Source organism: Peromyscus leucopus, chromosome 17 (genome assembly GCF_004664715.2).
Source record: "Peromyscus leucopus breed LL Stock chromosome 17, UCI_PerLeu_2.1, whole genome shotgun sequence".
NCBI classification, from domain to species: domain Eukaryota; kingdom Metazoa; phylum Chordata; class Mammalia; order Rodentia; family Cricetidae; genus Peromyscus; species Peromyscus leucopus.
The window spans coordinates 10,301,946-10,323,954 of NC_051077.1; the positions used below are offsets into that span (position 1 = coordinate 10,301,946).

The window sequence follows — 22,009 nt, forward strand, 5'->3', positions numbered from 1 at the left end:
AGTGCGGGGGGGGGGGGGGGGGGATTGTAAAAGAAAATTAAAAAAATAATTTCAAAGCTAAATAATAAAAAGAGCAATTTGTGACATTGCCTCATAACTCCGTTTGAAATTAGAGAAGAAATATTCATCAAATGAAAAGATTTCCTGAGGGAAGGAAAAAGCCTGGACTCAAAACAAAACAAAACAAAAAAAGGTTTGCAAGTAACATACTGTTTTCTAAGTAGTTATTTAGATAAAGATTGCTCTCAGAAGGAAAACCCAAACCTCTGCTTTGCAAACACATGTCTGCTGTGTGCCAGACCCAGCTGCTTCCTGTTCATCAAATGTGGTTTTCTGTAGTTGCGAACCGAGAGCAGAAAAACTTCCCTCTGTCACCGGCTGGACTTCTCTTCTGTGCGTGGCTCTCTCGGCATTCCCCGGGTGTTTCAGATAGCCTTTTTATCCATTTGGCAATGGCTTTCAAGTTACATTAAAAATTGATTCAATGAAATATGATGCAGCTGCCTCAGACTCTTCTTCCAGTATCTACCTTTATGAAATACGACGTTAGGAAAACTGTGACCACTCCCACAGATGCCTAAATGTGACTTTACATAACTTATAATATGTAGCGCTATATTCCCCTGCACATGGACACCGGTCTATTTTTCTCTGCACACTGTTCTGCCTTCTCTCTCTTGATCTTTTGCTCTCAGGCTGCACTCCTTTTTTTTTATTTTTTGATTTCCAGACAGATCTTGTAAGCCCCATCTGTCCCCATTCTATAACTCCTCAGACAGCTTATAGACGCGTCGACCTAGAAGGACCCCCAAACTCCCAAATTCACATGGCAGCCAAAGATTGATTTCTGGCTCCTTTAATTTTTAATGTTTAAAAAAGTTCCTCCAGAGAAAGGAGAAAGTAAATATTAAGGACGTCATCAAAGTTAATACAAAAATGTTGAAAATGCATAATCATTTAAAATTAGCATCTTGGAGGGGAAAAAACAAACAGAAAACACGCCCTAATTGTTTACATAACCATTCTGTCTTTTCAGCCAAGACAGCTCTCGCTGCTCAAATGTTGAGCGCCACTAGAAAAGTGACAATGGCCAGAACCCATATTGCTTTTTGCGCAGCGGCGGACCGGGCAGTGCCCTCTTCGCCACGGAAGGTGGCGCTGCTGGGCCTGAGGGGGACGGACTCTCCTGGACCCAACCAGGATGGTTGAAAAGAAACTTGGCATTTCTACAGTGAATTCCCGGGGGTGACTCCTCTCTGGTCCACCACAAAGGCGGGAAATAAAGCCGGCCCCCGGGGACAAAGCGGCGCCTCCACCCACGCAGCTGCGGGGCGCCCGGCGGAGGGGAGGGGAGAGAGGCAGGCGGAGGACGGTTGCCATGGCGACGAGCCAGCATCTGAAGCGGCTGAAAGGACTCTTTGTTTTGAAGCCAGCTGACGGGTGGTGCAGTTTCTAAGGTGCTTCTAAACGCCTCGGTCCAGGGGAGGCGGGTCGGGCCAGAGTCACCTGGGATGCGCTGTGAGGACAGGCGGCTCCCACGCGGGCCTGCCCTCCGATGGCGCCGGACACCTGCTTCCCATTCGCTCTGCTAGCAGCGACTCTGCAGGTCCTTGCTAAGGACTGGGCGAGCAGGCTCAGGAAAGCCACACAGAATTACGTCACCGGAGGAAAAGCAGAAAGGGGCCACCGTAGAGAGACTAGAAGTTGCCAGAGCTAGTCTCTCCACCGTGAGAGCCGGTCCCTGGGGGCGAACCGAAGGTGTGGAGCTTTCCCGAGTACTCCATCATCAGTCTGTATGGTATGGGACAGTGTGTGCAAGAGTTTGTGTTTGCATTTCAGGAAGTGGTTGCTGGGGCAGCTGTGAGACCAGCGGTTGGAGTTGGGGAAATAAAAACTCTCCGCACAGCCTGCCGCTTTCGGTTTTGCCGTGTGTACTAGGCATTATCTGTAGAAACAAAAGCAAAAGTTTAAACAAGGAACTTATAATAAAGCTGCATCTATTTGAATACTCTCTGTCTAATGGGGTTTGGAACACTTGAGGGCTTCTGGACGTTTATTTAATACTTTAATGTGTTTTAAAATGTGCAAGCATACATTCATACCATCAGCCCACAGACAGTAAAGGTAGTCATAAAGGCAAACCAAACAGCAAATCCTGCCTGTCCTCTCAGCTTGTAGGGTGTGGAAGGAGACCTGGGTCATTTGAGGAGCACATTGTATAATCCAGCCACAACAGCGTTCTTTGACCAGCGAAGTTCTAGAGACAGTTTGTAAGCAGGGAAGGATTGTCTCAAAGGTTTGGGTCCATGGTCTCTTGGTTTTGGGTTTGTGGCCAAACCTATCAGAGTATGGTGGATGAGCCACTACTTTGGCCATTTTCCTTTCAGTGAGAAGCAAAGACAGAGCTAGGATGGGGGTCTACCTTCCAACACCCCTTTCAAATACACACTTCCGATGTTCTGCTGTCTTCCAGTAGGTCCCTCTTCCTAAAGGTTCAGCCACCAACAGCATTGTGAACTGGGGATCAATCTTCAACACATAGGCTTTTTTTTTTGGGGGGGGAGGGTCTCAGATCTTAACTATAGCACCACTATCTATTGTAATATCAAAGTAACCACAGGGACCCTAAATCAAGCAGATACAGACATTACATTTTCTCACTCCAAAATGGTATATCATCGTTGGAATAATTAACTTTTAAAGAATTCAAGAAAGAGAGAAAGAACTTGAGGTTGGGTGGGGTGGGGAGGATCTGGGGGAGGGGAAGGGATCTAATCAAAATAAAAAATAATAAAGGTAAAAATGTATTTGACTATCTGTGTGTGCGCACACACGCCTCCACAACACATGTGGAGGTTAGAGGACAACTCTTAGGAGTCAGTCACTCCTAAGTCAGTGCCACCTCCTGGGATCTGGGAGTGAAACTCAGGCCCCCCCCCCCCCAGGTCTGCACACAAGCGCCTCCAACCACGAAGCCACCTTGCCAGCCCAAATAATGAACGCTTGAATTCCAATGTCACAGATGATCTTTCTACACAGATGAAAGTCATTTCCTTGGGGTGACAAAGGTGACCCATAGGAGGCCAAAGAGGTAGACAAGGGGAGGGTAGAAGGAATAGGCTCAACATACAAATAGATACATGTACAAGAGCTTGAAAAGAAATCAGAGAATTCAAAAATAATACTATCCTTAGCAATTAATGAACATTGATTTTGAGTTTCATCAACTGAACACTTGTGTCCCTCATTGAGCACTCCATTAAGAATTTGATGGGTGTTATTTCATCTATAAAACTTTTCCTATTTTACAAGGGAAGAGACAGTTACATTCTCTAATGGCTGTATTTCACACAGCTAAGGCAGCTACAGTGTGGGTTTGAACTCGCGTCTGAAAACCCAAACTCTGTGCAGTCAGCCCTCAGACATCACATACCACAGCTGGAACTGGCTTACAGAGGTGACTGCCACTGTTGTCCTTATGTTTGAAAGAATTGGGGCTGGGGTGATGGCTTAGTAGTTAAGAGCACTTTTCTGTTCTTGCAGAGCACTCGGGTATGATTCCTAACACCCAGCCGGTGTGGTTCACAACCACCTGTAATTCCAGTTCTAGGGGACTGAATCCCCTCTTCTGACTCCTGGGTGCTCCTGTATACACGCAACGCACTCAAGCACACACATACACACACACACACACACACACACACACACACACACACACTAATTATTTTAAAGAGAGGAATTGCATTAGCCTTTACAACGTTTTAAGGCTCTGGAAAGCAGAGAAGGTTGTGCAAATGTGGAGAGAACGTGCATTATCCAGGCTGACAGTTGCCTGTAAACCTGGAGTAGAAAAATTGATGTTGAGAGGAAGTCCACACCAGTTACCACTTCCTCTCTCGCATAGTCTAGGTCCCTTTTCAGGGACAGAATAGTGGCAGTTTGCTCCCATGTTCCCAGCCAAGAAGGCTCTAAGTTTATGCTGTGGCTATCACCGGCTTCTCAGAGTCAAAAGCTGTAGGTGTGTTTAGGAAGCAAGCCAGATGACTTTGAAACTTGTTTCTTTAAGCTGGGAAGACATCTCTGGAAGCTCCTCCACCCAGCTAATAGCTGGCTTGTGTTGACTTGTTTGAAAGCAATTGGGGAATTGGCCATAGTACAGAACTCTCATGAAGCACAGAGAATTCTTCTGTGTAATTACGGTGGAACATTAACTCCATTCAATGTCACTCATAAGCTTAGGGAAATGTGGCTTCTAGCTGATAAAGCTAAAATTCTGACTCTAGAATTCAGGTGGTTAGTATATGGGTACCTACATTTCTTTCACATTTTTGGTATGTTTGAATTTTTTTTCTAATCGTGTTGGGAAAAAAATAGGATTCTGATCTGAAGCCCCAATTTTCTCCAGGTTTATGAGGGAAAAAAAAAACAAATTGAAATTTGGAGAACTATTAGAATTTTTTGTTTAAAAGCATATATAATTATCCCCCTCAAAAAACCCTCATCAATTAAGATCACAGGACATTATGAAAAATAAAAATACAAGATGAGATTTCAGAAACTGTGATAACTTCAGTGGCCTTTTCTTGGAGCTTGGAGACCCTCTGAGGGAAGCATTTGGACATATTCTAGTAAAATAATTCCCAGTATTATTGCTGGGTTATCAGTGAATGGCTATAGCACTAATTGCATGCGAGAGTGGAATGTGGTCCCCTTCCACTCAGTTTTAAATGTCCACCCCTTAATTGTTCCTGTCTGTCAAATAGCCATCTTTGCATGCTGTCATCTGGCAGAATTTTCTGAGGAGCCTGACCACATAGACAGATCAATGCCGAAGTTACCTCTTTCGTTCTTTATCTCTACAAGTATGTTTTCATTTCTACCCACAGCTGCCAACTCCCCACTGATTTCAATTCTATCCACATTTCAGCACACATATAAATAGATACAAGAAAGTAGGAAGTGACGAAGGAACATTTTGTACTTAGCTGATTAGCCTTAATGACTATTCTTAGCTTAGTAATATCTTCCATATTAATATACTGATATAGCACCCCCAACCCCAACTCCATACTTCATTAAAATCTCATGATAAGGGTACAAGGAGCTAAGTATTTATTCACTAAACTGGAGAAAAAGAAAAGTAGAAGAGGAGAAAATGAAATGAACAAAAGTTGGAATTAATGTAAATGAATATGAATCATATAACCACAGCTATACAAAAGACTTGAAAATAAACGTTTTCTTCATAGGGTTCTATGGAAATAAATCTAAAGCTCTTTTCCAAGTAGAACATAAATTACAAATAGTAACTCAAGAAAAAGAAAATCAGAATGGTCCATTATAACAGAAGAAATGGGAAATACAGTTAGATATCATCCTTTAAGATATGGCGAAATATTATGGATGAGAACAAAATAATATGAAAAGAGAATAACAAGGAATAAGAAAATTTTCAGAGGTTAAGCCTAGGAAGTCTTCAGAAATGGGGTGGGGGTAAAAAAAATAAAAAACAAACAGCAACAACAATCAAAATCCAGTTAGAACACAGAAGACCAATGCAGACTCTACTATTTTACTACCAGGAATATCTATTGATAAAAGAGAAAATGCATGGAAGGAAGCTATGTTTTAAAGTCTAAGAGATTTCCTAATGATGAAGAGAAAGTAATTAGCATCTAAATTGGAAGAAATCACTGCGTGCGCAGGTCAACAAATGAAAAAAAACATAGAAAAGGATGTGTCTAAAACCTACGTGGATTTTTTGTTTGTTTGTTGTTTGTTGTTTGTTTGTTTTGGGTGGTTGGGTTCCTTTTTATTGTTAATATCTTGAGACAGAGTCTCACTGTGTAGCTTTGGATGGTCTGGAACTTGCTATGTTGACCAGGTTTGGCTTCAAACTCATAGTGACCCAACTGCCTCTCAAGTGCTGGGACTAAAGGTGTGTGTCACCACACCCAGCATTGCCGGCCTACAACTCGCTATGTAGACCAGGCTGGCCTTGAACTGACAGAGATCTAGCTGCCTCCGTGTTCCAGGAGTCCTGATGTCTGGTGATGCACATGAATTTTTAAATGAGAGAGAAAAAGGAGAAAAGAAGAACTGACTGATATCTTGTGCATTTGACCTAATGCGAAACAGTAAAGAGAAGCCACACAGTCCTGTTGTGGGCACAATAACAACTGAGCAAACAACAGAACTGATACGGAACAGCAAAACATAATATAGAAATAAGTAATATAAATGTAATAGAGAAAGAAATGTCACCACCAAGCTACCTGGCTCATTATGAGCATGTGTTAGCTATAATGGGAGCTTTGCTTAATTACTAATGAATCTCCAGCACCTGCGATAATGCCTGGGAAATAGTGTTCTCCGCTTAGTACTCAGTGAATAGAGGGATGGATACAAAAGATTACTTGGCCTCAGTCATGACGTACAGAGACAGGGAAGAAGGATTGGGAAGGCTAAGAGTGTTCAACCTTTGCTCTGTGTCATTGAAAACCCACCAAGTCAGGGAAGAAAAGATGAGTCAAGATAGAATAACAGGGTTGTGGCTGTAGTTCAGTGATAGACCAGTTGTCTAGCATGTACAAGGCCCTGGTTCCATCACCAATATTTCGCCCATACTCATACACACACACACACACACACACACACACACACACACACACACACACGGTGGTATTGTGTTCCCCAAAATATTGTGTACTCTAATAAATTTATCTGGGGTCTGAGAACAGACAGCCACTAGATACAAAGGCTAGAAAATGGTGGCACTCACACCTTTAATCCTAGCATTCCAGAGATAGAAATCCCTCTGGATCTCTGTGAGTTCAAGGCCACATTGGAAACGGCCAGGCATGGTGACACACGCCTTTAATCCCAGAAAGCCAGCCTTTAATCCCAGGGAGTGGTGGTAGAAAGCAGAAAGATATATAAGGCATGAGGACCAGAAACTAGAAGCATTTGGCTGGTTAAGCATTTTGGCTGGTTAAGCTTTCAGGCTTTGGAGCAACACAGTTCAGCTGAGATTCATTCTGGATGAGGACTCAGAGGCTTCCAGTCTGAGGAAACAGGACCAGCTGAGGAACTGGTGAGGTGAGATAGCTGTGGCTTGTTCTGTCTCTCTGACCTTCCAGTATTCACCCCAATAACTGGCCTCAGGTTTGATTTTATTAATAAGAACCTTTAAGATTCCTGCTACACACACACACACACACACACACACACACACACACACACACACACACACCAATATAAAAGTATAATCCCAGAATAAATTACTGAAAGAGATACACGCGGTTGCTTGCCTGTGGGACACAGGGGCTGGGGTAGTGTAGAGAATCAGTCTTTGCTTATTTCTGTGAGACAGAAGGAGGGTGGGCCTGGAGCTTGCTTCTCTCCACCTCCACACTTTTGCATCAAAGGGATGGCTGAGCAAGTCTGAGTTAGCTCAATAGATCTAGTGGTTTCTGGTGATCACACAAGCTCAGCTGTGAAACTGCCCATTTTTTCCCCCCAGGAAGTTCCTGCTCCTCCCCAGTTGACGCATTTCCCATCCTTCCTCTCTTCCTCTCCCCTATAAACACGTACAGCCGTGCAAGGCAGCCAGCTCTTCTTGTAGTGTGAAACTGCTGTGTCCAGGCCAAGCATAGCTCCAGGTGGGAAGTCTACATGTGAGTGCTGCCGAGAGCAAGAAGGTAGACAAGCATCCTAGCATTTATTATGCTGGGGGTCGTCACACAAGATTCACACTCTAAATTCCTAACTACAGTCCTAAGCCTCTCCAAGGATGCTCACCTGTGTGAGGTATCTTAGCAGAAGATGGGGGCTAGTCTATCATGGTGGTCTCTGGTTCAAGAGTGGGGATCCTGGGGGGTACTCTCCAGCTACAGGGCAGATCAAGGTGACATCTCTCCAGATGTGCAGAGCAGAGCATTGCTCTTGGTCTCTGCTTATATACTGTCCAGTGGGCGTCATGGGTTCTGGGACTGTGTCCGGTTATCTTGAGTGAGTGATTCAGTCACTGGGTTCTGGTTATCAGGTGCAGCCTTGGGTGCAGTGGAGTTCCTGACTAAGCTATTCTTATATGTCTAAAAGGCATTTTTTAAAACTATGCTCTTTACAGCTCTCTGCTAGACAGTGCATCCACGAGCCCAGTCCTAAATGCTGTAGGTCTATGTCCTGAATGGTACCATTGTGCTGGGTTTTTATTGTGGCTTGCTTGCTTGTAGCTTTGTTTCGTTTGTTCTTGAGACAAGGTCTCACTAAACACTCAGGTTTGCCTTGCTCACTCTGTGCCTTAGGCTGGCTTGGAACTTGAGATCCTCCTAGTTCAGCCTCCCAAGTAGCTGGGATTATAGGCTCATGCCACTGTGCCTGACTATTGTGCTGTTTTATTTTTGTAAGCCATACACCATATGGCTTCTATTAAAAATAAAACTAAAATGTGGTAGGGCACACACCAGTAATCCCAGTTCTGGGAGGCAAAGACGGAAGGATTGAGCAGTATAGGTCAGCCAGACTGTAGAGTGAGACCTTGTTTTAAAAGCCCCAAATAAATCAAAATAGCCAGGGGTGTGGCTTAGTGGTATATTAGTTACTTCTCTTGTTGCTGCTACAAAATACCTGATGAACACAACTTAAGGTAGAAAGGACTTAGTGTGGATCATAGTTCATCGCAGTGGGAAAGTCACAGTAGCAGGAGCCCGAGGCAGCTGGTCACATACACATAAAATAAATAATTTTTAAAAACTGAAACTGTGCTGAGTAAACAGTAGGAGTCTCTGTGACCTTAGATTAGGAGTCTTAGGCATGACACTGTCTTAATTAGATTTCTATAAAGACCATGACCAAAAGCAATTTAGAAGAAGAGGAGAGGGCCACCTGGAGGCAGGAACTGACACAGAGGCCATGGAGGAGTGCTGCTTACCGGCTTGCTCCTCATGGCTTGCTCAGAACGCAAATTATGTAAGACCTGTCAAGAAAGTGAAGCTGGGTGCCGTGGCTCATACCTGGAATCCCCGCCCTCAGGAGGCAGAGGTAGTAGATCAAAAATTCAAGGCCAACTTTGACCTCTACAAAGTGAGCTCGAGGTCAGTCTGGGTTCCCGGAGATCCAGTCTCAAAAATTAAACAAAGCAAACAAAAAGATACAACAAATTTCAGAGATGAAAAACCCCAAATTCCAGCAATTATTACCTTTGGGTGAATATTAAATCCATATATGGTACGTACACACACACACACACACACACACACACACACACACACACTCAAGAGTGCAGATGCACACACAAGAACACTCACATGCACACACACAAATTATTAGAGTAAGGTTAAGTACAGATGTTGCTTTTATTTTCTGGACAGGGTCTCATTATATAGTCAAGGCTGGCACTGAGCTTGTGATTTTCCTGGTTCAGCCTACTGACTACTATTAATGGTTGTTTTCTTTACTCTTTTGCTTTTAGCTCTTTTGGGGGTCCCCACCACCCAGCTCCCAAATAAATCACACACGGAAGCTTGTTATTTCTTATGAATACCCAGCCTTAGCTTGACTTGGTTCTAGCCAGATTTTTTTTCAACTTAAATTATCCCATCTGTCTTTTGCCTCTGGGCTTTTATTTTTCTTTATTCTGTATACCTTTCCCTACTTCTTACTCCATGGCTGGCTGGGTGGCTGGGTGGCTGGGTGACTGATCCCTAGAGTCCTCCTCTCCTTTTCTTGCTCCGCCTTCTCTCACTTTCTCCTTCTATCTATTCTCTCTGCCTGCCAGCCCCGCCTATCCTTTTTCCTGCCTCACTATTTGCTGTTCAGTTCTTTATGAGACCATCAGCTGTTTTAGACAGGCACTGTAACACAGCTTCACAGAGGTAAACAAATGCAGCATAAAAGAATGCAACATTAAACAAATGATCTTTGCATCATTAAACAAATGTTTCACAGTATTAACAAATGTGACACATCTTAAAATAATATTCTACAACAGACTACTGCCATTTTAGGTGTGCCTTACAGTGCTCAGCCTAGATGTCATTTTAAATGAAAAGTATATAATTTAATTTTTCTTTTTCACTTGACAGAATTTTTAAAAATGAAAATGAAGCACACCAAAGTAAATTTTCAAAAATTTCAATGATTTTTTTCATAGTAAAATGCATTATTCCCATTAAAAGAAAAGTTAAAAGATAAGTTAGAGAAGAAGCGGCGTGGGGTGGGGTGGGGGGCGCGGAGGGGGGGGCGGGACGACACACGGGACCGGGACGGGACAAGGAGAGCTAATGAAAAGGTGAAGTTAGTACAGTTCCATTTCCGATCCCATCTAGTGTTTTTCTTCTTGGGAGATGAGGAAATTATTAGCTTTGCTTGCTTGCTTCCTTGTTCTTTCCTCTTTGAAACAAGATCTCCTGTAACCTGGACTGCCCTTGAACTCACTGAGGATAACCTTGAGTTTGTGGTCTTCTTGATTCTACTTCCAGAGTGTTGGGACCACAAGTGTGCCCCACCACATCCCATTTTATGATGGTGGGCTAGAACCTAGGACCTCCTGCATGCTAGGCAAGCACTCTACGGACTGAGCTACATTCCCAGACTGAATCCCTACGTCTCAGTCTCTCCAAAACTCATCCTCTGTAGATTTCATTCATTACACTTTTCCACTTCCCATGCCAATTAGAGTCTGCTCAGCATCGGCCTCTGCATTCCTGAATTGTTTGTGATGATCTCTTGAGTGTGGTTTTCTAGATCTCACTGCCATCGGTTCATTCTTCCCTAAGGGAAAAAAATTATTGATAAGTTTTCTGAAACATTCTAAATTTAATTGCATTAATCTGAGAATGCCAGTTGTGGGGTGAGGTGCGGGTGTGGGAGATTACCGGTCAACAGAGGGGTGCTGTGTTAGCTTCCTGGGGCTGACAAGATACCTGACAATGTCAAATCAAGTCAAGGTTTCCTCAGCTTCAGGGATTTCTGTCTTTGAAGGAACCTGTTTTATCTCTCGGTGGCAAAAATGCAGAGAGAAACGAGGGAGGGACTGGAGTCCCCATCCGCCTCCAAGGGCAAGTCCCCAATTACTTAACTTCCTTCCACTATGCCCCGCTTTCTGAAAGTTCTATCATCTCGTAACACCTCCAAACCAGGGACCAAACCTCCGACACATAAGCCTCTGGGGAACATGGGAGATCCAAATGATGGCATGACCAGCCAAACAAAAGACCACCCAACCTCCCTGAACACGTGTTGACACTTTGACTTAGGACATCAGAGGCAACTCCAGAGTATGAGTGAACTTTTTGGACTATTAACCCTAACCAACCCAGACAGGAGTACTTATGACTGTGTTCCTATCTTTAAACATTTCCTACCCTGCTTTGGGTGACTAACATGGGTTTGATGTAAGTTGTTTACCTTCCTCAAGATTTTGTTAAATGCTTGTACCTCATGGATTTATTTCCTGCTTTTGGTTGTTGTTGTTGGCGTCAAACTTGCACAGACTCTCTTGCCTCAGCATCACACGTGTGGAGATACAGGTGTGCCACCACATAAAACCTTTATTTTCCATTTCTTTTTTTAAAAGATTTATTTATTTAGTACAGTGTTCTATCTGCATGTATGCCTACATGCCAGAAGAAGGCATCAGACCTCATTACAGTGAGCCACCATGTGGTTGCTGGGAATTGAACTCAGGACCTCAGGAAGAACAGCCAGTGCTCTTAACCTCTGAGCTATCTCTCCAGCCCATTTTCCATTTCTTTCTAGAATTCTTTTTTTTTCTTTTTTGGCTTTTCGAGACAGGGTTTCTCTGTGTAGCTTTGTGCCTTTCCTGGGGCTCACTTGGTAGCCCAGGCTGGCCTCGAACTCACAGAGATCCGCCTGGCTCTGCCTCCCAAGTGCTGGGATTAAAGGCGTGCGCCACCACCGCCCAGCTTCTTTCTAGAATTCTTATTGGTGGTTGTGAAAGTCATCCTGAGGCAGAAGGACCTAATCCTACAAAACAAAAGTGATTCCTTCCTTCTTTCTTTCCTTCCTTTCTTCCATTTCTCCCTCCCTCCCTCCCTCCTTCCTACCTTCCTTTCTTCCTTCTCTCCCTTTAGTTTTCCTTCCTTCTCCGTGACAACATGATAGCTCCAACTATCCCACGGCCTCTTTAGATGACCCTGCCCTGTGCAAAAGTTTCAGATCTCTCCATTCAAGTTCAGGAACAATCTTACCCATTATCGGCAACACCCAGACGAATGAGTCTGTAGCTTTCCCAAACTGGGGTAAAACACAGCAAGTCTATAGTTAGCAGGAAGGACACTTAGTGTACAGGCCACCTTTGTGTATACAGGTGGCACACTTCTCCCCTTAGTGCAGCAGTTCTTAAGGTGTGGGTCTCAGCCCCTTTGGGGGTGGAAGGAGCCTTTCGCAGAGGTTGCCTAAGAAACCTCTGGAAAGCACAGGTATTTCCATTGTGATTCATATCAGTAGCAAAATGAGAGTTAGGAAGTATTAACAAAAATAATTTCATGATCTGGGAGGTCACCACAACATGAGGAACTGTATTAAAGGGTCGCTCGCAGCATTAGGAAGGTTGGGAACCATTGCCTTTGTGGGTCAGACCTATTTTGGATGGTTTTGTTTCGTCAATCCAGGCTTTCTCTTTGGACTGGGCCAAGAGTGGTAGCAATGGAGGGCTGTGGGGCTCTTAGCTCCCATTGCTGGAAGGCAAAAGGGGATAGATAGTTGCTAACTCGAAAAGGGCCTGCACATTCTCTGCTGTTGAATACCTCTTCCAGTAGAACAAAGGACCCCTTAGCCCACTGGTAACAGTTCTAGGACCATATTCTTTTCTGGCTAGCATCTATAATGGCTTAGTAAGTCCTTTTGGTTTGGAAAACCTTCACTCAAGATTTGTGGGTTAACATCACAGTTTCAAACTTTCTAAGATTTTTTTTTTCAAGTCCTAGAACATCTTTCTATTGATTTTGTACATGAAGAGCACCCTGCCCTGCCCGACTATAATATTGGTCACAATTTAAGGTTGGGATTTTAGTTAGAATATGACATGGTGTTATATAGCCTCCTTAAAAAAAAATTCTTTGCTGAATGTTTAAAGAATTGTTTTCTCTTCTTTACACTCAAGAACTTGTTTGAGAGATTTGTTTCAGAGGAATATTTTTAAAACCCATCTGGTACTCCAAGTTGTATTCAATTCTACGGATTTAGGTTTATGTTTCAGATTTAGATTTGTATTTGTAAGTAAGTAAGTAAGTAAGTAAGCAAGCAAACTATTTTTGTTAGCTAGGGACTGACGGAGGTCCCGTGGAAATGAGATAAAGACAGGCATCTCCAGACACAGGATTGTTCCTTAATCAGAACAGTGGAAGGCTCCAGTCTCTCCCTGAAGCAGGCATATGTGGAGTGGGGGTGGTGGGACTTGATGGGATGGAGAAAGGGGAACTTTGGGGATGGAAAATTCCATCTGCAGGTCAGTCCCCTGGCAGTCTGGAAACACCAGCAGGGTTGGTATGTGGGTCTTCTTATCAGAGGCTTCCACCGCTGTTATCAGTCCAGTCAACTATTCTGTCCCCAGCTCCTCAGTCCACCTGAGGCTCTCAGGTCATTCACCCTTCATTCCAGGCGCCAAGGACAGATAAAAGAGAAAGGGACAATTATTCCTTTGTTGGCTACTTCCTGTGGAAGAGGGATGATGGGGGAGAGGGGACCTTCAGACTTTGTCCCCAGGATGTAAAGGACATGGGTTGGGTTGGAGGAGAGTTTTGACTTGATCAGCTGCTGTGGATGCTCTGGTGGTTGTCATGTGCTCCCAGACTCTAGGACCTAGAGGAACTTTGGGAAAATAGTTGTTAGAGTGCTGGAAACAGATGCTTTACATACAGAGTGAAACAGAGAGGTTGCCCAGGAAGGTGGAGGGGTGGGGGATGGCTCAGTTTTATATAAAGGTGTGGCTTGAGAGGATTGTGGATCCACGGTGACTAGTTCCACCAAAGTTAAGTTACCAGAAGCAACAGGGGCTGCAGCGTACTGAAGGAAGGGAGAGCGCAAAAACAGAGGGCTAATGTAAGGAACTGTATCTGATCTGGGGGGAACGCGCTGAAAATTCCTTGCAGCCAGAGCTCCGACACACACAGCAACCCAAACGTCTTCTACTTGATGTATCAGGAACTAATGGAGCTGTTGCAGGGGGAGAGACACTAGCAGAGCTTACAAGGAACATTTAAGGGTCTAATAAGAAAAAAAATTAAAGGAGATGGTAAAAATGTAAGTATAAGGATAATAAAGAGGAAATGAGTGACCCAGGAGAGGCGCCAGAGTGAGCCGGAACCAAAAGTGTCCACTGGAGGAGGTTCACTATCAATTTTTCTGCCTGGTTTTTTTTGTGTCTTTAGGCCCCATCCTCAAACCAGTTTGGATTTGTTGGTGTAAAAGCAGCATGCTTTTAGGGGCTCAGGGGTGTAGATCTCTCCTAATTGCTTAGAGCCGATAAGAAGGGCGATGTGGAAAAGGCAGAAGTCGGAGTGCCTAGGAGAAGGGGCCACAATGAACCGCAGCAGATGCAAAGATCCAGAGCGTGAGACAGCCATTTGGTGGTGACATGTATTTTTGAGGTTGAGCTATGTGAGGGAGGGGACTCTCTGTACAACACCGTGGGGAACATTAAGAGTCCAAGTTGGGGAGGACAACTTTTTAATATCAAGAATAACGTAAGTTTTGTTCAGTAAGGTGAAATGCAATTGTACAATCGGCTGGACCGTGTACCGGAGCCCTGTAGAAGGATAAGGGAGCTGTCACCAGGCGTTTGCAGCAGCAGACTCCTGCACAAGGAACAAGAACCTGGAAGGAGGCACTGTAAGAGAAATCAGCTGAAGCAAAGGAGAACTAGAATCCTACCGAGTCATTTTATAGGACTGTCTAGCAAAGCTCCGGGACACCACTTGGGTATCTTGGAATTTTTTCTAAACCCGTTGAGTCTGGTGACAGAGTACCTGGCAGTCCCCTCTAATCAGGGAACATGGGTGGCTAGGGTATGAAAAAATACATTACATTTGTGGGATGCACTCTTCAGAAAGACAGTGCTCCATGACTGGTAATACAGCTTTTAGATTTGGCCTCAGTAGTTAAGAAACTATTAAATGTTAAAAAGTACTCAAGTTTGTTTTTCTTAGATATGAACAGACATGGTAGCTGTGAAGCAGACAAGGAAGGTCTTATCCTATATTTGCTCATTTACTTTTGCTCATTTATTTGTTCTTAAATAGGCCGTAGTGATCAAAATATCATCAAAATCTTTAAAAAGTGTTTCTTTTTATATATGCATCCATTTATGCACAAAACACATTTAAAGGCACAGACTTAAGGTTTTTTTTTTTTTTTTTTTTTTTTTTTTTTTGGTTTTTTCGAGACAGGGTTTCTCTGTGTAGCTTTGCGCCTTTCCTGGAACTCACTTGGTAGCCCAGGCTGGCCTTGAACTCACAGAGATCCATCTGGCTCTGCCTCCCAAGTGCTGGGATTAAAGGCATGTGCCACCACCGCCCGGCAACTTAAGTTATTCTTATTTGAAGGGAGGGCAATTGTCCAAAAAAATGTATCCTGGAGTAGGAACAATCATTTCTTAATGTATGCCATCAAGTGATAGGGACCATGTTGTAGAACCAGAAATGTATGGCTATGTATGTCTTGTCCTTAGAAGCAGATTTAAATTTTTTAAATTTAAAAAACTCATGTTAATTGCTCCAGAGAAAGATTCAGGACTATCAGCCATTATCACGAGCATCATCATCATCATCATTTTCATTCAATAGCCAACTTTATTCAGAGCCTCAGACAATTTATACTCTGAGGATTAAGAAAGGTCATATGAGTAAAGTTCTAATGAGTTCACGCTGTATACAATAACAAAAAAATATGGAAATCTTCACGCATTTGTGTATCATCCTTGCCTGGGGTGGGGGGCATGCAAATCTTCTCTGTATTGTTCTAATTTTAGTATATGTGCTGCCAAAGTGAGCACTATCATTTTACTTTTTTTAACTTTAATTTTACCATGAACAAAATGAGGTTAGGCCAAGCTAACAGCTTTAGCTTCCATGAGCATTTACTTCTAAGCCCATTGGGCACTAAGTGTATCATGTAAACAAACAAACAAACAAGCGAACCATACTCACACATGGACAGAGAGTCTACAGATACATAATCACATATAAGATGTATTTTAAGAAACCATGAATTTGAACATTATTGTTGATTGGGATTGTATTTTTATAGTTTTCGTTGAGACAGGGAAACTGAAAAGGAAACATTGTTAGACTGGACGGAAGCAAAAACAGACAAGTGTGAAACAAAGGAAGGTTAAGTGGGAAAGAACGTGTTATCTAAGTCCGAGGAAAATGGGCCTGGTGACCCCAGGCAGTAGCAGCAAGCATGGGGACCCAACAGAGCCTGGGGCAGCTCCTCACTGGCTCCTCACTGGCGGTGGCCTGTCTAGCACTCGGCCACTTACCCTCTGAATCTCTGCTGGGATCTGTGACTCTCGAGGTGTTAGCTCCCTGTGTTAGCATGCCAGTGTTGGAGGCTTGTGGCCAGGGAAACTTTCAGGTTTTCCTTAGAAGCCAATAACTGTATTGTATCAAAAATACATCAGGCTGGGTGTTGGTGGCGGTGCACGCCTTTAATCCCAGCACTGGGGAGGCAGAGCCAGACGGATCTCTGTGATTTTGAGGCCAGCCTGGGCTACAGAGTGAAATCTAGGACAGGCACCAAAACTACATGGAGAAACCCTGTCTTGGAAAAAAAAGAAAAAGGAAAAAAAAAAAAACAAGAACAACTTTAATATTAAAATAAAATATTAAAAAAATTAAACAAAACAAAAAAACAAACCCATGCTTGAGTTCTGATAATTTTTCCTTAGTCTAATATAAAAGGGGTGTGGTGATCCCCAGAGCACCATGAAGTTTTATGTGTGCCGACATTTTGCTTGTACCATGTGGTGACATTAGCTTGAGATGGTGGTGAAGTCACATGACTTTTGCATTCTTTATGATATCATTGGCAAAGATGGCTGCCCGGTTACATCGTTGCCTTCATCTTGATGAGGTCCCCAGTTTTCTGCTAAAGGTGAACTCAGCCCCATGGTAAAATGAGTCCATCCCCCATCAGGGCATTGCAAGTCCCTGTGGACTGCTTTATTGTGAAGACCAAATGTGGATTGGTACACCCTTTTCTTTAAAAAGGCACTTTAGTTAGGTTGGCAGGTGTGGTTATAGGAGGAGATGGTACCTATGGGCTAGGCAGGTAGGCTCAATATAGAAAATAAAGAGACTGGGGAGGGTAGCTTGGTCTCAGCTCAAGGAGGCTGAAGCCATAAAAGAAGCTGATAACAATAGCTAGAATCACAGGGCAGGTTTCTCTCCGAGTAGCAGAATGACTTCTGTAGAATGTCCCCAGCCCAGTTCCAAGACAGGAGCAGGGCTGCTGTGCTCTTATTTTCCCAGTCAGAGCCAAGGGCCAGCCTGACCCAGGCCATGGGGAAATAAAGATGGGCATCTCAGAAACAGAATTGTTCTTTAATCAGAACAGCTGATGGCCACAGCCTCTCCCGGTAAGTAAGAATGTGTATGTGATGTGGGGTCTTGGGATTTTATAGGATGGAAAAAAGGGGAACTTTGGGGATGGAAAATTCCGTCTGCAAGTCAGTTCCTCCGCAGACTGGAAGTGATAGACACCGGCATGGTTGGTGTGTGCATCTCCTTATCGCTTGTTGTCAATCAAGTCAGCTTTCTTGTCCAGAGCTTCTCAGTCCATCTGAGGCTAGCCTTCACTACATAGTGAGATCCTATCTCAGAAAAAACCAATGTAGCAATACTATTATTGTTATTATTATTATTATTATTATTATCATCATTATTATTTGGACACAGGGACACAGACTCAGAGACAAGAAAGGGAGACTGAGAGGGTTAGTATAGCTCAGTCCATTTTTGTCTAGCACACAAAACCAGGAAGCACCCCAGTCTCAAATAATCATTGTTACTGGATTAACAAAAGGAACAAGAATCAGAATATATAACCCTAATAAAGAAATGAACAACACAGAGAAAAACTGAAGATAATTAGACTCAATGCAGATGAGTAAGAGAAAGTCAAATGAGAACTGGAGAATCTAAGAGATTTGGACAACAGATATTTGTTCAAAAGAGCCCATCAAAAAGAAGAAGTTATATAAAAATCGGAGGATTAGTGACCTAAAAGCCTCAGGCAGATTCTTAGGATAAAGGCAAAACAACTAACCAAACCAACCAACCAAACAAAGCATCCATATTCTTTGCTAAAATATCACAAGAATAGTCACTAACAGTTGTTAATACTGTTCCCCTCTGAAACCTCCTGACCTGGGCCTCCACAGTCCATTACTCGCCGTACCATTGTCTTTCATGCTTCTGCTAGGATGGCCCATTAAGCCCTGCCTACAGAAAGTCTAAAATTCTTCCACATTCCTCAGTAAAGAACCATGGTCATGTCTGTCACAGCAACATGTAACTCCTGGTACCGACTTTTGTCTTAGTTACTTTTTTATTGCCATGACCAAGGCAACTTATAAAATAAAACATTTAATTTGGGGCTCATGGTCGCAGATTATTGGAGTCCATATCCAGTAGGGAGCATGGCAGCAGGCGGGCGGACAGGGCACTGGAGCAGTAGCTGAGAGCTGACATGTTGCCCAGACGAGGTGGAGGGGCCACACTCCCAAGTGTTGCAGTTGGTGAGGGACAGGGACAGCTCTCCCAGTCTTAGGAGCTCAGGGCCTAGCTCTCCCACCTGCCACGAGTGGCAAGGGGTGGGGAGGGGGAGGGCATCTCTCTCCCACCCACACCCACCACGTGGCAGATGAGGGGGTTATGGGCAGCTGTCCCATGCTCACACCCTCAGGGCCAGCTCACCTGTGCCTCCGCCAACAGGGTCAGCTCTACTGTGCTGCACAGGCAAGGAGCAGGGCCCACTTTCCTGAGTGTTGCAGGTGGTAAGGGGGAGGGGGAGGGGGAGTCTCTCTTCCCCCCCCCACACCACTGCTTGACAGAGGAGTAGTGGGGACAGCTCTCCCATGCTCACAATTGTAATCGGATGCTTTTCTCTGTCTCACCCACAGCTGTTTCCAAATAATCACTCAGAGGCTTATATTATTTATAAATGTTTGGCCAATGGCTCGGGCTTATTACTAGCTAGCTTCTACATTTAAATTAGCCCATTTCTATTAATCTATATATCACCATGTGGCCCATGGCTTACGGTTCTCTGATATCTTGGGCAGCTGGATTATGTCTGCCCTGACTCCGCCTTTCTTCTCCCTGTCTCTCCATTTGGCTTTCTTGCTCAGCCTTATTCTGCCTGGCTATTGGCCAAAACAGCTTTATTTATCAACCAATGAGAACAACACATATTCACAGGGTACAGAAAGACCATCCCACAACTTCAGGACTGGCTCACCCACACCTCTGCCAACACTCTACTGTGTTGCCCGGTGAGGTGCAGGGCCTGCTCTCCCATGTACTGCAGCTGGTGAGGGGCTGGGGCAGCTCTCCTGCTCTGATGACCCCAGGGCCAGCTCTTCTATCTGCCTTCAGTGTAGAGGGGGGTGGGTGGGAGGGTAGAGAGTAATTCTTATTTGGGGCATTCCTATTAAATTACTCAGTGATGTGAAACTAATTTTAACGGACAAATAATAAAATCTGTTCATAACATTTAGCCTATTACATAAACAAACAACACATACTATTGTGAAGGACTCAACTATGATAACTAAATTCAAAATTAGTAACAGTCTTCTACCAAGGATAAAGAAATCCACCTGATTTCATCAAATAAAGGAAAAAAGGACATCACATCAAAGACTCCATTCTGACTGGGAAAAAGGACTGTATACAATCCCTTCTAATCTACTCATAGACTATAAAACTCAAGGCTGTGAACTGTCTCGTGTCAAACATATGCCAATATCATCTGAAAACACATCCATGTGGACTTTACAAATGCTGAGTAATACTTATCCACAGCTCCACTGATAATTAACTGAACATTTCTTAAATGCTTTTATAATTAGACTTTTTTAAATTGTTTATAATATTTAAGATTTCACTTGGTGTATTTCTAACTAATAAAATAACACTGATCACACTGGTTTTAATGAAATTACAAATGAAGATATTATATCCTTTTATTAATCATAAACCCCTGCTTTATTCAAAACTAAGTTTTTATATTTAAAAGAGTCAAGTGTTTTCACTGTCTTGTTTAAAGAATATTTTTCACTTATTCAGTTTAATTTGGAAGCTTTTAAAATCTAGTTTTAAAATTGAACTGTAACTTCATTTATCCAAGCTAGAAATAACCAACAATTTTAGCTTAATTCTTCTTATCCAAATTGTATAAAAGACAATCTCTAATAACAATAACATTCTTGATATTTTGTACCTTAAGTTTTGATGTTTCTTCATCAAATTAATATTTAAGGTGTCCTACACTACAATCAGTTGAGGTTTTTTTCTTTAGAAGTTAATTAAACAATGTATTTTGCTAATAAAAAAAAAGAAAAGGACAACACTACAGTGACTCCTTCTAGAGTTCCATTTCCATTTCTAACCATTAAAATAAAAAGTAAGATTTATTTATACCTGCAAGGACCATAACATTCTTGTTTCTTTTCTTTTCTTTTTTTTTTTTTTGTTTTTTTGAGACAGAGTTTCTCTGTGTAGCCCTGGCTGTCCTGGATCTTGCTCTGTAGACCAGGCTGGCCTCAAACTCACAGAGATCCGCCTACCTCTGCCTCCGAGTGCTGGGAATAAAGGTGTGCTCCACCATTGTCCCACTAACATTCTGATTTCTAACAGGTCTAAGCTCTTGTTCCTATCACTGTTATTAATATTTGATACATAATAAAGATAATCTTATTAAAAAGGGTTTTAAAATACCATATTATCTAATTTCTTCTATAATTAGGTTACCCCAAATTCTATTTGCCTTTTCAAACTAGATTCAGTATAATACCCATGTAATAAAACAGATCAAGGGCCAGGCAGTGGTGGCACACTCCTTTAATCCCAGCACTTGGGAGGCAGAGGCAGGTGGATCTCTGTGAGTTTGAGGCCAGCCTGGTCTCCAGAGTGAGTTCCAGGTAAGGCTCCAAAAGCTACACAGAGAAACTCTGTCTCAACAACAACAACAACAACAACAACAAATCCAAAACAGATCAAGACAGCGTACATGGATAAGAAGTGTGATAATTTGAATATTAAAGACTAGTGATGGCTATGTAATCAAACTGACCAGAAGAAAGACTAGAATTAAAGGAAAATAAGCTATTTTGAGTGTTCCAGACATCAAATAAAACATCCCATAAATGACATATGCCTGTAGAGACAGGTAAAACATGTCACCAGTCTGGTTAAAGAGTCTGGTGATACACATGGAGGATATTTTTGCTTAGGTAGGATGCCTGAATCTGTCATCAGCTACTTCCACTTCATTAATCTAAATGGTGTCCTTGATTACTAAGTATAATACTCTCATCATGTGTCACATGTAGATGCTACATCTGATATAGAGGGCAAGTTATTTTTTAACTCAGATCCAGATCATGATGGTTAATAGTTTTGATATGATCAGGAGTTTCTTTCTTCATGGCTTTACCAGCTTTTCATCTCTCCTGAAGACTGCACTCCAGTCCACTTCTCAACCTCATCAGGTTCTAGGGATGACTCTTCTTAGCTATGTGGGATATTAGATTATAATATTTAATAAATGACGTGTGCCCACCCGTCTTCTGTCCACGTGCACAAATATGTTTCCAACAGAGGAAACTGAATGAGAAGTCCTGGAAAGAGGCTGTGTGCGGTTGCTGATTGGCTGATCAGAACTTCAGTGACTGTGGGGAGTTTAGAAGATTGCAGTTCCACAGCCTAATTACAATAACTCTTTATTGCCCACCTATGTGTCAAACCTAATATTCTAATAA

The 22,009-nt window shown here is 42.9% G+C and overlaps 1 non-coding gene across 1 annotated transcript; it reads right to left on the minus strand.

The window, feature by feature from the left end:
* Positions 1-15,903: 15,903 nt before the first annotated feature.
* On the minus strand, positions 15,904-16,015 carry LOC114705760. The gene has a single exon (XR_003736437.1). It is a non-coding gene; the product is annotated as a U6 spliceosomal RNA (small nuclear RNA).
* Between the last annotated feature and the right edge of the window lie 5,994 nt (positions 16,016-22,009).